The sequence below is a fragment of the Prionailurus viverrinus genome, chromosome F2, assembly GCF_022837055.1.
Source record: "Prionailurus viverrinus isolate Anna chromosome F2, UM_Priviv_1.0, whole genome shotgun sequence".
Taxonomy (NCBI): domain Eukaryota; kingdom Metazoa; phylum Chordata; class Mammalia; order Carnivora; family Felidae; genus Prionailurus; species Prionailurus viverrinus.
In genome coordinates, this window is record NC_062578.1 from 17308342 (window position 1) to 17327549 (window position 19208).

The 19208-nt window shown below is 35.8% G+C and overlaps 1 protein-coding gene across 3 annotated transcripts in view; it reads left to right on the forward strand.

The window, feature by feature from the left end:
• Positions 1–19208, forward strand: part of SGK3 (serum/glucocorticoid regulated kinase family member 3) — a 142657-nt gene that overhangs the window by 36638 nt on the left and 86811 nt on the right. The gene's annotated exons all lie outside the window — the stretch shown is intronic.

Consider the following 19208-nt stretch of genomic DNA (forward strand, 5'->3'; position numbering starts at 1 on the left):
ATGTGGGAGATGTTAATGGAGATAAAGATGTAAAGGGAAATAAGTTTGCAGTGAGACTAGGGCGCTGCTGAGGGAAAGAAAGAAGAAAGGAGGTGCTATGTTTAAGAATAGGGAAATCACAAGTTTCTGAGATGGTCAAATGTGATCATATTAGATGGAAAAGATCTAGGAATTACAAAGCGCTAAAATAAATAGCTAATACTAACTGAATGCTTCCTTTGTTTCAGGCACAAGAGGTAGATACTATTACTATCTCTATTTTACAGCTGAGGAAACTGAGGCACAAAGAAGTTAACACTTACCAGCAGTTATGCAGTTCCTAAGAGGCAGAAGCCAGAACTTTATAGATTCTATGGAACCCTTCAGTATATCTGCATTTAATATATTTCCACATGTGATTTCACCTGACATTCACAACCACCTCTTGTGGTATTTTTATCTCCAGTTGAGGGGACAGTAACAAAGGTAGAAACTTGTCCCGAGCCCCATGGATAATCAAGATATATGGTTAGGCAATGTGTAGAAAAGAACAACCAAAGACACTGTAAATTGCTGAAACTTTTCTTTTCCCCATATTACATACTTTCCCAACCTTAAAATAAAATAATATGATCCTGCCCTCTCCATATTCCAGAAATATTCTAGCCATTCGCTTGTATTTGTGTGTTTTTTTTAATTCAAATGCACTTCCCCCTTAAAGTCATAAATATCATTTCTTAATTCCTAACCAAGTTGCAAGATTACTAATATTGGCCCTAGACTTTAAATGCCCTTACGAACCTCTGAACTCCGGTTGCCCTCTGAGTCCTGAGTTTTGGGGAAGTGGTAGTGACTCTTTGGAACTTTGTTTGACTAGCAATCAACTAGCAAAACTTTGACTGTTGTGGTGGGAAAGAAGTCTACAGAAGTCTTGAGGTGAGACTCCCAGAGTTTCAGCAGAATTGGTTGATAAAAGTTGGGGTTGACTCTCCCATCAAGGGCAGACAAGGGCCCCAATAGCAAGAGTTGGTTTGTATATTTTTGGATATTCACAGATCAGAGGGTTTCTGTTTAAATTGTGACCAGTTTTGATTTTGGATAATTTCTGCATTTACAGATGGAATGAGAGACAATGCAAAGTTAAGGAACATTGTCCCCATTTTTTGCTAGTTAATGATTGAGCCAGGACTAGAGTTAAATCTCTACCCCCTTAACCTATTGCCCCAGTGGGATTAAAAGCCAGTGAGGCTTTACCACCAATATACTGATTTGCCAGTACATCTCTTATGGATGGCAGCTGTTTAAGTACTCAGAATGCTTCCCCAGAAGGCTCACAGACCTGGAGTTTCCATCAGTGAAACTCTCTAATGTTGTGACACACACAGCATTCCCTCACCCACTCATTAAATGGCTCTAGTATGTTAGGCATTATCCTAAACCCTTTCAGACTCAGTGGTGAATATGACAGACACAGTCTCTGTCCTCATGGTGCTTAAGGGGAGATGATCATAAAACAATTACACCAAGTGTTTCATTACATTTGTGTGATAAATGGTATGTAGGGTAAGTATTGGATACTATGTGAATGGAACAAGTACCCTAACCTAAATCCAGGGTGAAAGAATGCTTCCTTGAGGAAGTATGATTCAGGCTGATTCCCAAAAGGAAGTAGGAGTTTGCCAAGTCTTATGGAATGAATTGTCTCTCTCCAAATTCATATGTTGAAATCCTAACCCCCAGTACCTTAGAATGTGACTGTATTTGAAGATAGAATCTTTAAAGAGGTAACTTAGGTTAAATAAGGTCATTAGGGAGGACCCTAACCCAACATGACTAATGTCCTTATAAAAATAAATGAAGACACAGATACACACAAAGGGAGGGCCAAGTGAAGACACAAGGAGAAGATGGCCCTCTACAAGCCTTGAGAGAAGCTTCAGAAGAAACCAACTCTATAGACAGCTTGATCTTGGACTTCTAGCCTTTGCAGTTGTGAGAAAATAAATTTCTGTTCTTTAAGCTACCCAGTGTGTGGCACTTTGGTATGGCAGTCCTAGTAGACTGATACATCAGTAAAAAGTAGAGGTATGAGTGCTCCAGGTAGAGAGAATGACAGACTCAGAGAGTTGTAGTTGGCTAGTTTACTATCTAGTGTTGTAAAAGATAATAATAGGGGTACCTGGGTGGCTCAGTTGGTTGAGCGTCCAACTCTTGATTTCAGCTCAGGTCATGATCTCAGGGTTGTGGGATTGAACCCTGCATTGGGCTCCATGCCGAGCATGGAGCCTGCTTGAGATTCTCTCCCTTCCTCTTTTCATCCCTCCCCCACTCATGCTTGGGTGAGTGTATGCTCTCTCCCTCTCTCTCAAATAAAAAAAAAAATAATTTGGGTATGTAAAATTATGTTTATTAATGGCCCCATCTTCCAACATTATCATGTGTTCACCTGCTTCTAAAGTACATTATACGTTCATGGGGTTCTTTTGCCTAGAAGGGTCTTTCTCTGCCTTCCTGGCCCTGAAAATCCAATGCATAGTTCAAAATAACTGAAATCTTACGTACATGATACCTTTGACCACTCAGGCCCCTACTTGTCTATACTTTTTTACTGATTGTGTATGCCAGTGGTGCTCAGACTTTTTGGTCTCAAAACTCCTTACACTCTAAAAAATTATTGAGGACCCCAAAGAGTTTGTATTTATGTGAATTATCAATAATTACTATATAAGAAGTTAAAACTGAGAAATTTTTAAAAAATATATTTTTAAATGTTTACTTTTGAGAGAGACAGAGACAGAGCAGAGTGGGGGAGGGACAGAGAGGGAAACACAGAATTTGAAACAGGCTCTAGGCTCTGAATTGTCAGCACGGAGCCTGACATGGGGCTCGAACTCACAAACTGTGAGCCAAAGTTGGACGCTCAACTGACTGCACCACCAGGATGCCTCAAAAATATTTATTTAAATTAAAACAATTTACCTATTACATATTAGCATAAAACATTCTTATGATAAATAAGCGTTTTCACAAAGCAAAAAAAATAGATTATTGCCGTTCTACATATTTCAAATCTCTTGAATTATGTCTGTGTTACTAGGAAACAGCTGGATTCTTACACCTGTTTCTGCATTCCAACAGTTACAATATGTTGTTTTGATTGAGGTATGGAGAAAATAAGGCCTCACAAAGATATGTAGTGGGAAAAAGCAGGGATATTTTAGTAGCCTGTCCAGAAAACTGTGAAGATTCTTCTTTGATACTATACCAAGACTTGGCAAGTGGCCATTTTTTAAACACAAGCTGTGTGGCTTAAAACAACAAAAATTTATTCTCTCACAGTTCTGAAGGCTAGAAGTCTGAAATCAAGGTGTCAGCTGGGCCACAGTCTCTCCAAAGACTCAGCGGGACATTTGTTCCTTACCTCTTCTAGCTTCTGGTGTTTGTCTCCCTTTATCTTCACATGACCTTCTCCTCTGCTTGTCTTTGTGTCTTCTTTTCTGTCTCTTATAAGGACACTTGTCATTGGATTTAAGCCTCACCTGGATAATGTAAATTATTTTGTGTTCCATTTGGGACACCACCATTCAACCCACTATAGTCATCTTATATTTTGAATGGATCTTTGATGCAGGCATGATTTTGTAACTTCATGTATTAGTCTTTTGAAAAATACTGGTTCACTAATGTATGCAGATTTTCCAAATGTTGACACATTTTATTTAACAATATTTTTTAAAATCATATTTATTAATATCACTAAGTGCGTCAGAAAAATCTTTCAGTGGAAGGAAGCAGGCAAACTCAAGGGGGAAGAAACATATTTTCCAATACTCTTAATTTCACTTTAAAGGTTGAATTCTGTCAATGCCAACAAACACACTGAGTTGTTTTCCTTGATGTGACAGGCTTACTTTGTTCATTTTCAAGAAAATGTCTGCCAAATACCCAAGCTTGGCAAATATTGTCATTTGTCAGTCATCCTTTTCAGTAAAAATTGTGTTCTATATAAAGCAGCTACTTCAGCTTTTAACTCAATTACACAAGGAAGGACTTTCCCTCCAGACAATCATTAGAGTTTGGTATACAGCAGAAGTCCTTTATGCATACTTCCCATTTTGTCACACAAGAGTATTAAAAACTAATGTACTCAAAGGTCAAGATTTAATAAAATTTTTATTGCTTTTTCAAGGATATCCTTAAGTGAACTTGATTCCCCCCCCCCCCCTCTTTTTAAACTGCAAGTGAGTAATGGTGAGGAAAATAATGAGCAGTAAAGCAATGAGTCTGCCTTGTTTCATGCCAGGGCACCAGCAGTTCTAGCTACTATTACTTTTGCACCATCAGTGCAAATCAGTGAAAAACGCAAATAACATCTTATTATGAAAATAGACCTCACAGACCCCCCCCAGTAGGGTCATAGGGCCTTCCAGGGATCCACAGACTATACTTTGAAAACTGCTCGTGTATACTATTCATTTTAGACCTAGATCACCATAGACTGATTAAAGTTATAACATATATATATTTCTTTTTTTAAACATTTTTATTTTATTATTTTTTAAAAAGCTTATCTATTTATTTTGAGAGAGAGAGGGAGCAGAGAGATGGGGAGAAAGAGAGAATCCCAAGCAGGGTCCACACCCAGCATGGAGCCTGATGTGGGGCTCAGTCTCCCGCCCATGAGATCATAACCTGAGCCAAAACCAAGAGTCGGACACTTTACCTACCGACGGAGCCACCTAGGTGCCCCTGTTAACATATGTGTGTATCTTGTTATTTGACTGTTTCCTTAGAAATTAAATATATGTATGCATCTAAAAATAAAAATTAAAAAAAAAACCAAATAGTATAGGAAGGTTTATAATGAAAAACAAACACTCCCCCACCTCACCAGTCCTCTGAAGCAAACACTGTTTTAAGGAAAGAAACCTTTTTATTATAGCAAATTTCAACATATACAAAAGTAATCTGAAGTATAATTAGCCATTATAAACATGTTTCCCACTTTCAACAGTTACATACTTACAGCTAAATCTCATTCAGCTAATCACCCTCTCTTCCTGTCTCTATAATGAAGCAAATCTGTGACATCAGGTCATTTCATCCTTAAATATTTCAGCAGTATGTCTAAAATACAGACTCTTTTCAGAAAGATAACAGAAACATTGTATCTTAAAAAACAATTATTTCTTAATGTCATTAGATATCCAGTCATATTTAAATTTCCCTAGTTACCTCATAATTTTTTCAGTTTGTTTAGTCCAATTGAGATTCAAATAATATCTATATAATTGGTAGTTGATATATCTTTTCAGTCTTTTAATCTAAGTGTTTCTTGCCTTTCGTTTTTCCCTTACAGCTTACATCATGAAGAAACAAGGTCATTTGTCCTATATAATTTCCCACTAAATTTTGCTGATTGCATCCCTAAAATGTCATTTATCATGTATCTCTAGCCCTTGTATTTCTTATAAATTGGAAGTTAGAAGTAGAAACTTGATGAGATTTGGGTTCAAATTTTTTGGTGAGAATCCTCTGTGAGTGGTGATATGTTTTTCTATCAGGATTCATAAAAAATGTCCGGTTGGCTGTACTTTTGTAAGGTGAACAGTCATTGATGATCATTGCCTAGATGCATTAACTTGTTAGAGATTGCAAAATGGTCATATTCTAATTATGTTCTGCTTTATTCATTAGCTAGAATTATTCTATAAAAAGCAGCTTCCCCTCATCGACTATTTGGTTACCTTGGGGTGAAATTTGTATTGGAAAGGCAGTATAAAGGTTCGATTCTTACCATTGATTTACCAGTTAAAAGAGAAAAAAAAAGATTTAGTTCCTTAATATCACTCATAGGTAATCCATGAGGTTTGTTTTGTATTTTTTAGTGTCTTTGTAAACTCCTGTATTTAACATTCACGTGTTTTAGTTCACCATAGTCATTAATTCTTTTTTATGCTTGATTTTTCCATCTTTGGTTAGCTCTGAATTGGCCCTGAGGACTTTGACATGACTATAGTACTCACTGATACCATACCAGAAGTAAGGAAGTTAAGACATTCCAGACTCATTTTGTGTATTTCCCGACCCAGATCTGCAATCTGCTGATACTATAAGGAGCCCTGGTTCATTTTAGTGGAAAATGTCTAGAGACCACTATCTAGGTGCTGTTGGTGCTCATTTCTCTGAGATGATTGATATTAGGTCTTTTCTGCATCAAACCTGGGTAATACATATATGCATATATTTTAAAAGTAAAATACAAAATATATTCATAATGTTATTTCCAAGTGAAATTCAGTACTATAGATTTTTTGTGTTTTGGGTTTTTTAAAAACCAATCTCTTCTATATATCTCCTCTCTCTCACATCAAAATCCTTTGTTTTTAAAGACACAAAGATAATTACTCATTTTATTTATCCCACAACACAAACACAGTCTCAGAATAATAATACCGTTACCAACATATGATTGCTTGGATAGAGTTTAAGATTTTTTTTTAATGTTTATTTATTTTTGAGAGAGAGAGAGAGAGAGAGAGAGAGAGAGAGAGAGAGAGAATGAGAATGAGCGGGGGAGGGGCAGAGAGAGAGGGAGACCCAAAATCCAAAGTAGGGTCTAGGCTCTGAGCTGCCAGCACAGAGCCCTATGCAGGGCTTGAACTTACAAACTATAAGACTGTGACCTGAGCCAAAGTTGGATGCTTGATCGACTGAGCCACCCAGGCTCCCTGAGTTTAAGATTTTCTTTACAGTTCTTTTTTGTCTTTGGGATTTATCCCACCAGGAATACACAGCTGACCCTTGAACAACATGGGTTCAAACTGCACAGGTCACTTATATGCAGATTTTTTTCAATAAATACAGTACTTGTGCTTTTTTAAATAATATTTTTTTCTCTAGCTTACTTTATTGAAAGAATATAGTATATAGTACACATAACATACAAAATAAGTGTTAATTAGCTGTTACCAGTTAGGCAATTACCAAGTCAACAGTAGCTTATTAGTAGTTAAGTTTTTGAGGAGTCTAAAGTTATACATGGATTTTCAACTGCAGAATGGGGGCTATTGGTGTCCCCAACCCCCAGCATTGTTTGGGAGTCAGCTGTACTTTGTTTTGAAGTGACTTAAAATAATTCCTCTAATCAATTTGGTTAGGTCTATTTGTTTAACTTTGAGAAAGAGCCATTTTTATTTTTAATCTTTTCTGCTTGTAGTTCCTATTATATTTCCCTCCATGTATGTAAATAATAATCTTTATGTTTTTCTTTCTTGACTTTTGTTAACTTTGCACATTATCTTTGAACAAATAATTAGAATACATGACATCTGAGCTCTCATAGCATCTTCCCTCCCCCTCACTGTAGTAAATATAATTTATACTTAATAACCTTTGTTTCTTGTTTTGTCAATGATACATGGGGGGATTGAAAATTTCATTTTATACACTTGATATACTATACATAGAGCCCAGTAGAGAGCAGTATACATACTAGGTAATTAATACTTGCTGAATTAAATTGAAATTTTTTTTAGAGAGAGAGAGAGAGAGCGTGCGCACGTGTGAGTGGGGGAGGTGGCAGAGGGAGAGAGAGAGAAAGAGAGACTTAAACAGGCTCCACACTCAGCGCAGAGCCTGACATGGGACTCAATCCCATGACCCTGGTATAATAACGTGAGCCGAAATCAAGAGTTGGATAGGGCGCCTGAGTGGCTCAGTCAGTTAAGTGTCTGACTTCGGCTCAGGTCATGATCTTGCAATTGGTGAGTTTGAACTCAGAGCCTGGAGCCTGCTTCAGATTCTGTGTCTCTCTGTCTCTCTCTGCCCCTCCCTCCCTCGTGCTGTCTCTCTCAAAAATAAATAAACCTTAAAAAATTAAAATAAGAAAAAAAGAGGTGGACACTCAACTGACTGAGCCACCCAGGTGCCCCTAAATTGAATTTTTATTATACTGTTTGCCAAATAAAATGTTAGTCATCAATTAATGGAGACACTAGTTAAATCAATTAGTAATTTATAAATCATGGTATCAGATCAAGGATTTAGAATCAAAAACAGTTGTCTTTCTCTTCTTCCCTTTTTCCCTTTATCTGTAAATTATTTTGGTTGTCACATCATCTTTTTTGTGTTTCTTTTATTCTCTTATTAAAAGATATAAGTATTTTGATACAAATTTAATATGACTAGAGAAAAATTATAAAGGAAGAGAGCCTGTGAGTGTTTTAATGAGGTTAATGGTAAACCCACGTTAAAATCTTTAGAAAGGAAATACATACGAATGAAGCTGTTAGTGCTAAGCTCTGGGACCCAAACTGGAAAAAAAAATCACCTATTTATGACATAGTGTATTGAATCATGAAAATACACTGGAAAATAATTTTCCCCCTTAGCATACAAAAGAATGCATAAAAAATGTTCTTGTAATCTGTGTCTCCATTAATGGAATCTGAATTAGGCAGTCTTTTAAAAGAAATATGTGTAATTAATCATGGATTAAAAATTAGTAACCAGATCATATAAATCATTTGAGGCAAATTTAAACCCAAAGGCTTATTTCAAATTCCAGTGTCAAATAAAATTACTCAGCACATCATTAATAGATGATTTTCTGCATACAAGATTAATAGAAAAGATATGACTTCTGAGAGTTGAGAAAGGATTCAATTGGATGTCAAATTCAAAGATTTTATTTCCTTTCTAAGATAAATAGCCCCTAATTGTTGTTTATTGAATTTTATTTTCTCTGGCCCATTGCTGTATAGGGCTTCAATGTAATTATATCATAGGTCATTAATTCTCTTTTATAGAGTTAGGTCTCTTCACTATAACATTAATATTTATGTAAACCAACATGGATTTAAACAAAAGAGGGGCGCCTGGATGGCTCAGTCAGTTGAGGGTCTGACTTCGGCTCAGGTCATGATCTCACGGTCCATGAGTTCGAGCCCCGCGTCTGCTGACAGCTCAGAGCCTGGAGTCTGTTTCAGATTCTGTGTCTCCCTCTCTCTCTGACCCTCCCCTGTTCATGCTGTCTCTCCCTGTCTCAAAAATAAAATAAACATTAAAAAAAAATTTTTTTAAATAGACACAAGATATATAAGAACTATTATATGTAAGAATTATATGGAATTTGGGATTCAGAAAATAACATTTATAAGTTGTATGATCAGAAATTATACTTATCAGTCTTTCTTTTTAAGTTTCAGGTGCCTTTATATTTCAGTAAATGTATAGTCCCAGGGGTGTACTTAAACGTCTACTGTGTCCCTTTATTATATAGTTCATTTGTCATTATGTCTTTATTTAAAAAAATTTTTTTTACATTTATTTTTCAGAGACAGAGTGCAAGCAGGGGAGGGGCAGAGAGAGAAGGAGACACAGAATCCAAAACAGACTTCAGTCTCTGAGCAAGCTGTCAGCACAGAGTCTGACGTGGGGCTCAAACCCACTAACCGTGAGATCATGATCTGAGCCGAGGTCGGACACTCAACCGACTGAGCCACTCAGGTGTCCCAGTCATTATATCTTTAATAGTGCATTATGTTGAGTTCCTGCTTCAACTTTGTTTCTTAGTCAGTATATCTCAGTACATTGGAATCAAGTTTATTTCTAAAAATTATCTGCCATCTCAAAATTCCAGAGACAAAGTCTGAGAAAACAGTGAAAGTTTCATATTAACCTACTCTAGAATATTAGCAGTGGGTTTTTTCTTGGAAACTCATTGACTTTTCAAAGCCGTTTTATTATACATGGTAAGTTGTCATTATAGAAAGGTGATGTAGCATAGTGGTTAACAGCATGTACTATGGAACTAAAGTAGCCAGATTCTAATCCCTGATCTGCCAGTTAATAGCAAGTGACATTGAGCAAAGTGATTTGGCTTTGTGTTTCTTCACCTGTAAAATGGGGATGATAGTTGTGCATAGCTCATAAGCTTACTGTGAATATCAGTATATGTAAAAGTGATATATGACTGTTAGCTATTATTATTTTGACTCATACTATTAAGAACATTATTGGGGTGCCTGGGTGGCTCAGTTTCTTGAGCAACTGACTCTTGATTTCGCCTCAGGTCATGATCTCATGGTTTGTGAGTTTGAGCCCCACATCCAGGTTCTGCACTAACAGTGCAGAGCCTGCTTAGGATTCTCTCTCTCCCTCTGTCTCTACCTGCTTCTGTCTCTCCCCCTCAAAAAGACAAAAATGAACATTAGCAATTATTGTCAAGGATGCAAATAGGTCTAGTTATTTCCTATTAGTGTTCAGAAATGTGTTTATAACTGTTTCATCAGGAAACTGTAGTATTACCTATTTATGTGATTTTTTAAAGGGTTTTAGACATGCTAGAGTCAAATATATTCGCATAAAAACACATCTCCAGGGGCGCCTGGGTGGCGCAGTCGGTTAGGCGTCCGACTTCAGCCAGGTCACAATCTCGCGGTCCGTGAGTTCGAGCCCCGCGTCGGGCTCTGGGCAGATGGCTCGGAGCCTGGAGCCTGTTTCTGATCTGTGTCTCCCTCTCTCTCTGCCCCTCCCCCGTTCATGCTCTGTCTCTCTCTGTCCCAAAAATAAATTTAAAAAAAGTTGAAAAAAAATTTAAAAAAACAACAACAACAAAAAAAACACATCTCCAATTCTATAATGGAAGCCAAGAGGATTCATATGTAGAAATTTATATTAATCTTTTTCCTTCAATAAATATTATGTGGTTGATCCGTGTAAGAATATCCTAAGGACCCTGGAAATAATAGGGTGAATCACATATGGATCTTGCTGACAATTATTGACTAATAGGGGAAAAACAATAAATAACTCTGAGGTAGAAAGAAAGAGGTACAGATAAAATTCTCCTAAGGGCTTACAGGAAAGAGAGATTCCCCACTGAAAGATTGAGAAAAACGTTTGAAGGAGCTTGTATTTGAACAATGCCATGAAAGAAGAGCAGGACTTATATAAGTAGAGAAATGAAGTTCTGTGTTACATGTAAATAAAGGAAAGGGCTTGTTTTGCTTGGAGAATGGGAGGCATAAAGGGGAAGTAGGTTATATGATAGTCAGATACATAGGATCTAGGAGGCTAGGCTGAGAAGATCTTATTCAGTCATCAGTGGGATATTGTTAAGGCATTTTTCACAAAATTAAAGTGAGATTCACATAACATAAAATTAACCATTTAAAATGACCAATTCAGTGACATTTAGTATATTTACAGTGTTGTGCCACCAGTACTTCTGTCTAGTTTAAAACATTTTCTTAACCCGAGTTAAACCCCATGTCCATTAAGCAGTAATTTCCCATTCCCTCATCCCTCCTCGCCCTGGCAACTACCAATCTGCATTCTATTTTTGTAGATCTACCTATTCCAAGTAGTGGATTTATTCAGGATGTGACTTCTTGTGACAGGCCTCTTTTACTTAGCATAATGTTTTTGAGGTTCATCCATATTGTAGCATGTGTCAGTACTTCACTCCTTTTTATGACTGAATAATAATCTGTTGAATATATATACCACAGTTTGTCTACCCATTCATCCATTGATGGATATTTGGTTGTTTCCATCTTTTGGCTATTGTAAATAGTACAGCTGTTAACATGCACATGTAAATATTTATTTGGGCACAGGTATTCAGTCCTTCTGGGTATATATCTAGGTGTGGAATTGCCAGGTCATATGGTAATTCTGTGTTTAGCTTTTTTGAGGAACTGACAAACTGTTTTCCACAGTAAATGCACCATTTTACGTTCCTACCAACAATATACAAGGGCTCCAGTTTCTTAACATTCTTGCCAACACTTTGTTTCCACTTTTTAAAAATTATTATCATCCTAGTGTGTGTGACATGGTATCTCTTTGTGGTTTTAATTTGCATTTTCCTAATGACTAATGATGTGTAGCATCTTTTCATATGCTTCTTGGCCATTTATATATTTTCTTTGTAGAAATGTCTATTTAGGTCCTTTGCCCATTTTTTAATTGTTATTCATCTTTTTTTTAATGTCTATTTATTTTTGAGAGAGAGAGAAAGTATGAGTGGGGAAGGGGCAGAGAGAGAGAGAGGGACACAGATTCTGAAGCAGGCTCCAGGCTCTGAGCTGTCAGCACAGAGCCCGACATGGGACTCAAACCCACAAACTGTGAGATCATGACCTGAGCCCAAGTCGGATGCTAAACCAACTGAGCCACCCAGGCACCCTTGTTATTTATCTTTTTGTTATTGAATTGTAGGAGTTCTTTATATATTCTGTATACTAGACTCATCAAACATATGATTTGCAAATATTTTCTCCCACACCATAGGTTGTCTTTTCACTTTCTTGATAATGATCTTTGATTCACAAAGGTTTTTTTTTTAAGTTTATTTATTTTGAGAGGGAGAGAGAGAGAAAGAGTGGAGGAGGGGCAGAGAGAGAGGGTGAGAGAGAGAATTTGCACTGTCAGCACAGAGCCCAATGCAGGGCTCAAATGCATGAACTGTGAGATCATGACCTGAGCCAAAACCAAGAGTTGGATACTCAACCAACTGAGCCATCCAGGTGCCCCTGATTCACAAAGGTTTTTAATTTTTAATTTTAATTTTTTATGAAGTTCAATTTATCTATTTTGTTGTTGTTGCTCATGCTTTTAGGGTCATATCTGAGAATCCACTGCCAAATCCAAGTTCATGAATATTCATCTCTATGTTTTATATAAGATTTTTATAACTTTGGCTCTTATATTTAGGTCATCGATCCATCTTGAGTTAGTTTTTATATAGAGTGTGAATTCCTTCATTTTGTCATTTTGAAGGGAGAAAGGAATTAATGAGGTAGAAAAATTAAAATTAAAAAATTAAAGTTAAAAAATTAAAAACACACACACACACGAAAAAAAAATCGAAAAATTATGCTAGAACCTAGGTGTGTTTTGGTCTGGGTGTTGAAAGTGGTTTGACAGATTAGAGAAAAAAAGGGGGGGGAAGAAAAAAAAAAGGAAGTCGTTTGAGAATTTGAAAAAATGGATACACTGAAGTACACTAAAATGAGATGATGGGAGTAAAATAGAATTTGAAAAAATTTACACAAAAGTAAAGAATATAGTAGGAAAAAAATTAAAGAAAAACATTTTTAATAAAAATTAAAAATAAAAATGAATTTTTTTCTCTTTCTATATTCAAGAAAAAGAAAAAAGAGAAAAAAGAGAAAAAAAGAAGTTGTTTGAAAATTTGAAAAAGTGAATACACTGTAGTAGACTAAAATAAAATGATGGAAGTAAAATAGAGTTTGAAAACATTTACATAAAAGCAAAAAATATAGTAAAAAAATGAAAGAAAAATATTTTTAATAGAAATTGAAAGTAAAAATGAAGTTTTTCACTTTCTGCATTCCAGAAAAAGAAAAAAAAGAGAAAAAAGAAAAAGAAAAAAGAAAACAAAGAAATTGTTTGAAAATTTGAAAAGGTGAATACACTGAAGTAGACTAAAATAGAGTGATGGAAGTAAGATAGAATTTGAAAAAATTTACACAAAAGTGAAAAATATATTAAAAAAATTAAAGAAAAATATATTTAATAAAAATTCAAAATAAAAATTATTTTTTTCTCTTTCTGCTGAATTCTGTGGTTCAGGTTGTGCAGATTGTTGTGTTAATCCTCCAATCAGTTTTCTAGGTGTGTAGGATGGTTTAGTGTTGGTCTGGCTATATTTCATGGACGCGAGACACACAAAAAACTTCCATGCTGTTCTACCATCTTGGCTCTTCCCCAGTTTTTATATAGAGTGTGAAGTAGGAATCCAACTTCATTTTTTTCTTTTTTTTTTTTTTTGCATGTGGATACCCGGGTGGCCAACCACTCTATGAAGAGACTGCCCTTTCCCCATTGAATGATCTTAGCATCCTTGTTGAAAATTACTTGGCCATGGATTATAGGCTTATTTATGGACTCAATTCTATCCCACTGGTTTATAGGCTTATCTTTGTGCTTGTTATCATACTATTTTGATTACTATAACTTTATGGTAAGTTTTGAAATCAAAAGTGTGAGACCTTATTCTTTTTCAATATTGTTTCGGTATATAGGGCCTTTTGCAATTCTATATGAATTTGAGAATCAGTTTTTCCATTTCTGCAAAACAAGGCTGTTAGAGTTTTGATAAAGATTTCATTAAAATCATTACAGGATTTTGAACAGAGAAAATTATGTGACTAGAATTGTCTTAGACGACATTCTACAATATGGATAAAAAGAAGGAAAAGAGAGGAGTCTGGGAGACCATTTAAAAAGTTAGCACAACAGGAAGGCTCAGACCTATATTTTTGGAGTGAAGGAGAAGGGACAAATACCAGAGACTATGGAAGCAGACTTGAAGGGGCTGAAGTAATGGTCTGTTCGTTTAATGATTTGCACCCCATTGTTATATGCTCCAGGCCCTGAGGATGCTATAGTGAATAAGATGGATATGTTATTTTGCTTTCATGGACCTTGAACTCTAATGGGGCAGGAACAAGGGAACAATAAACAGTGAAATAAAGAGCAAACTGTGATCAGTGCTATGAAGAAAATGAACAAGCTTCTATTACAGAGATCACAGAGGAAGGACTATTTTAGATAGGAAAGGTCTTGATGAAGAACAGCTATTTAAACAAGACCTGAATGATGAGGAGTTAGCCTCTGGGAAATGGGAGGCAGACAAAAGAAAGGATGTTAACCTAAGAAAACAAAATTATCAGAGGCTCTGAGAAAGGAAAGGAAAGGGAGGGAGATCTAGGGAGAAGTCAAAGAGTAATCCAAAGTTTGAACATGGGTAACTGAGTAAATTGTAGTGCTGTTAATACAACAGGCATGGAGGGAAAACCATGCATTCATTTATTTTCGGGTGGAAGATATTTAGCAGGTACTTGGAAATTTGGAACTAGAGCTGAGGAAAGAGGTCAGGCTTCAGGTTAAGTATATTGTAGTCAGCTGTATGGAGGATGAAACTCAGATGTAAGCTTGTATGAAAAACCAGTTATAGTGAAAAGAGTTTAGGACTTAACGTTGAGGAGCTAGATTTAAGTCTTCTCTCTCTTATTGACTGGTAGTGATACTTCCGGCAATTTCTCTCTATAAGGTCACAAATCTCTATTTACTGTCTAGTTTGTTCTAATGATATATTTGTCTACCTTTATGACAATTATGATAGCTTTATAAGTCCTCAGTATCAGGTAGTCTAAGTCTTTGTTCTGTTTAAATCCTTTTTTGACTTTTCTAGCTTCTTGGTATTTCCACATGTATTAGTTTTCTATTGATGCCATAACAAATTACCACAAACTTAGTGGCTTAAAAACAACACAACTTTATTATCTTTTACTTATGTGTTTAGAAATCCAGCAGAGGAGGTCTCAGAGGGCTAAGTTCAAGGAGTCAGCAGGGCTGTCTTCTTTCTGGAGGCTTTAGGACAGGATTCCTTTCCTTGTCTTTTCCAGCTCCTAGAGGCTGCCTGCATCCCTTGGCACCTAACCCCCTTTCTCAGTCTTTTGTGTGTGTGTGCTGATTAGTCTGGTTTAGCAATTTGACTGATTTTTTTTTTTAATCAACTTTTGGTCTCATTGATTTTTCTCTTTGTCATTGGATGTACTCTTGATAGATTTCTTTCTTTACATTATTTTGGTTTAATTTGCTCTTTTTTATTTAATAAGGTAGAATCTGAGGTCATTGATTTAAGAACTTTCTTTTTTTATTATGGGTATTACCTCCTGAGTTCTACTTTAGTGCTGTCTACAAATTTTGATATATAGTGCAAAATATTTTCTAGTTTTCCTTTTGATTTCTTCTTTGACCCATGGGTTATTTAGAATTGTATATTTTGATTTCAAATATTTGGATATTTTCCAGATGTTTTTCTGTTATTGATTTCTAATTTAATTTCATTGCAGTTAGAGAACATAGTTTTTGTATGCCTTAAATCCTTATAAATTTATTGAAACTTATTTTATGGCCCAGTGTATGGTCCATCTTGATAAATGTCTTATGTGTACTTGAAAAGAATTATATTCTTGTGTCTTGTAGTGATCTGTAAATGTCAGTTAAGATGGTTAATAGTGTTGTTTAGGTCTTTTATATTTTGTATGGTCTGAATGTTTGTGTCTACCCCTGAATTCATATGTTGAAATCTTAACCTCCAAAGGTGATGATGGTAGTAGTAGGTGGGGCCTTTAGGAGCCCTCATGAATAGGATTAGTACTCTAGGGGTACCTGGGTGCTTCAGTCGGTTAAGTGCCCAACTCTTGTTTTCAGGCCGAGGTCATGATTTTGTGGTTTGTGAGTTTGAGCCCCAAGTCGAGCTCTGTGCTGACAGTGTGGAGATGCTTCGGATTTTCTCTCACTCTGTCTCCTCTCTCTCTCTTTCCCCCTCTCAAAAATAAGTAAATAAACTTAAAAAAAAAAAAAAAGGAGTAGTACTCTTACAAAAAGATACCCTCTATCAGATAAGGACACAGAAGGTGCTAGCCATAGACCATGAAGAGGGCCCTTATTCAACCATGCTGGCACCCTGATCTCAGACTTTCAGTCTCCAGAGCCCATGAGAATTAAATTTCAGTCATTTATAAGCTATACAGTCTGTGATGTTTTGTTACAGCAATCCAAATTGACTAAGCCAGTATCCTGGCCGATTTTCTCTCTACTTGTGCTATTATCATGAAGATTTTTTAAAAATCCCCCCCAAAAAGGATATGCCTATTTTTCCTTGAAGTTGTTTCAGTTTTTTTATCATTTATTTTGAAGCTCTGTTATTAGGTGCATAAAATATTTAGGACTTTTGTGTCCTCAATTGGCCCCTTTATAATTATGAAATGATCTTCTCTTTCCCTGGTAATATTTTTGCTCTGAAATCTATTTTATGTGATTATTATTTTAGCTGCTCCAGCTTTCTTTTGACTAGTGTTAGCATGATGTATCTTTTTCATCCTTTTACTTTTAACTTTGTGTCTTCATATTTTTGAAGTATAGTTTTTTTGTAGGTGAAATATAGTTGGGTCTTATTTTATTCAGCCAGTAAGACAAATTTTAATTGGGTTGTTTTGACTATTGCATTTAATGTTATTATTGATATGAGTTAAGTTTATGTCTGTCTTCTTGTTGTTTGTTTTCTATTTGTCTTATCTGTTCTTTGTGCCCTTTTTCCTATTATTCTACCTTATTTTGGATTGAGCATTATGCTTCCATTTTTTCCTCCTTTGTTGACTTTTTAGTTGTAACTCCTTTTCTCCCTTTGTTTTATGGCTATTTTAGGGTTTAAGTATATATCTTTAATTTATCACAGTCTATCTCCAAATGAATTATGCCATATCACTTATAGGATGCTTACAGTTAATTATAGAATACACTTTTCAATAATATACGTCCATGTCTCTCCTCACAACCGTTATGCTATTGTTGTCATACATTTTACTTACATATAGGCCACAAAACCCACAATAAATGATTACTGTTGTTGTTTAAACATTTGTTATCTTTTAAAAAGATTCAAATTATTAAAAAAAACCAACACCTCTATTGTTATTATTTCTAGTGTTCTTCATTCTTAGTGTACATCTATATTTCCAGAAATATGGAGTCATTTTCTGCCTATCATATGGACTTCCTTTAACATTTCTTGTAGTGCAAGTCTTCTGGTTATGGTCTTTTAGCTTCTGTGCATCTGAAAAAAATATATTATCTTGAGTTTTGAAAGATATTATTTGCTGGGTATAGAATTCTAGGTTTTTAGCTTTTTGTTCTGTACTTCAAAGATGTTGGTCCGCTGTCTTTTTCTTGCACGATTTCTGAGAAGAAATTTGTCATCTCTTGTTTCTCCATATATAGCATGTGTTTCCCCCACTGGCTGCTGTTAAGATTTTGCTTATCACTGGTTTTTAGTAATTGTATTATGAAATATCTTGGTGTAGTTTTCTTCATGTTTCTGGTGTTTAGGTTCATTGAGCTTGTCAAATCTGTGGGTTTATAATTTTCATCAAATTTTGAAAATACCATATTTCTTCAACTGTCTTTTCTGATACCCTTCCCCAAACCCTTCTTTCTCCTCTCCAACTACAAGTATATTAGGCTGCTTAAAGGTTTGCCATAGCTTATTGATTCTCTTTTCTTTTTTATTTAAAAACTTTTTTTTATTTTTAGAGAGAAAAACATTTTTTTATTTTGAGAGAGAGTGTGCATGAGCACGTGCAAGCTGGGGACTGGGGCAAAGGGAAAGGGAGAGAGAATACCAAGCAGGCTCAATGCTCAGCATGGAGGAGCCTGACACAGAGCTCAGTTCCATGACCTTGGGATCATGACCTGAGCCTAAGTCAAGAGTCAGACACTCAACCAATTGAGCCACCTAGGCACCCCCTTTTCTTTTTAAATCCTTTTTCTCTCTATAATTCATCTTGGAAATTTCATATTGTGTGTCTTCAGGTTCACTAACGCTTTCTTCTACAATGTCTATTCTTCTGTTAATCCCATCTAGTGTATTTTTCACCTTAGAGACTGCTTGCTTTTTTTTAATTTTTAATGTTTTATTTTTAAAGGGGAGAGAGACAGGGTGTGAGTGGGAGAGGGACAGAGAGAGAGAGGAAGACACAGAATCCAAAGCAGACTCCAGGCTCTGAGCTGTCAGCACAGTGCCTGATGCGGGCCTCAAACTCACAAGCTATGAAATCATGACATGAGCTGAAGTCAGATGCTCAACCGACAGAGCCACCCAGGTGCCCCTAGAGATTGTTATTTTCATCTCTAAAAGTCAGATGTAGAAAATTTTTATAACTTCCTTGTCTCTACTTAATTTTTTCAATATATTACCATAAAATAACTGTTTTAATGTTCTTGTCTGCTAATTCTAACATCTGTGTCAGTGATTGGTTAGTTTTAGTGATGGATTTTTCTCTTAGTTGTGGGTCATATTTTTGTTTCTTGACATGCCTTGTAATATCTGATTTAATGGCAGATGTTGTGAATTTCAATTTATTGGGTGCTGAATATTTTTGTATTTCTATAAACATCTGAATTTTTATTTGAGATGCAGTTAAATTACTTTAAAATTGTTAGATCCTTTTGGATATTTTATTTTTTGGCAGCACCAAAGCAGCATTTAATCTAGGGCTAATTACTCTCCAGTACTAAGGCAATGCTTCCAAGTACTCTACCTCATTGAATTGGGAGGTTTCTAGTTGGCCTGATATGAATAGCCACTATTCCTGGCCCTTTGCGAATGCCCAGTACTTTTCCTTCTA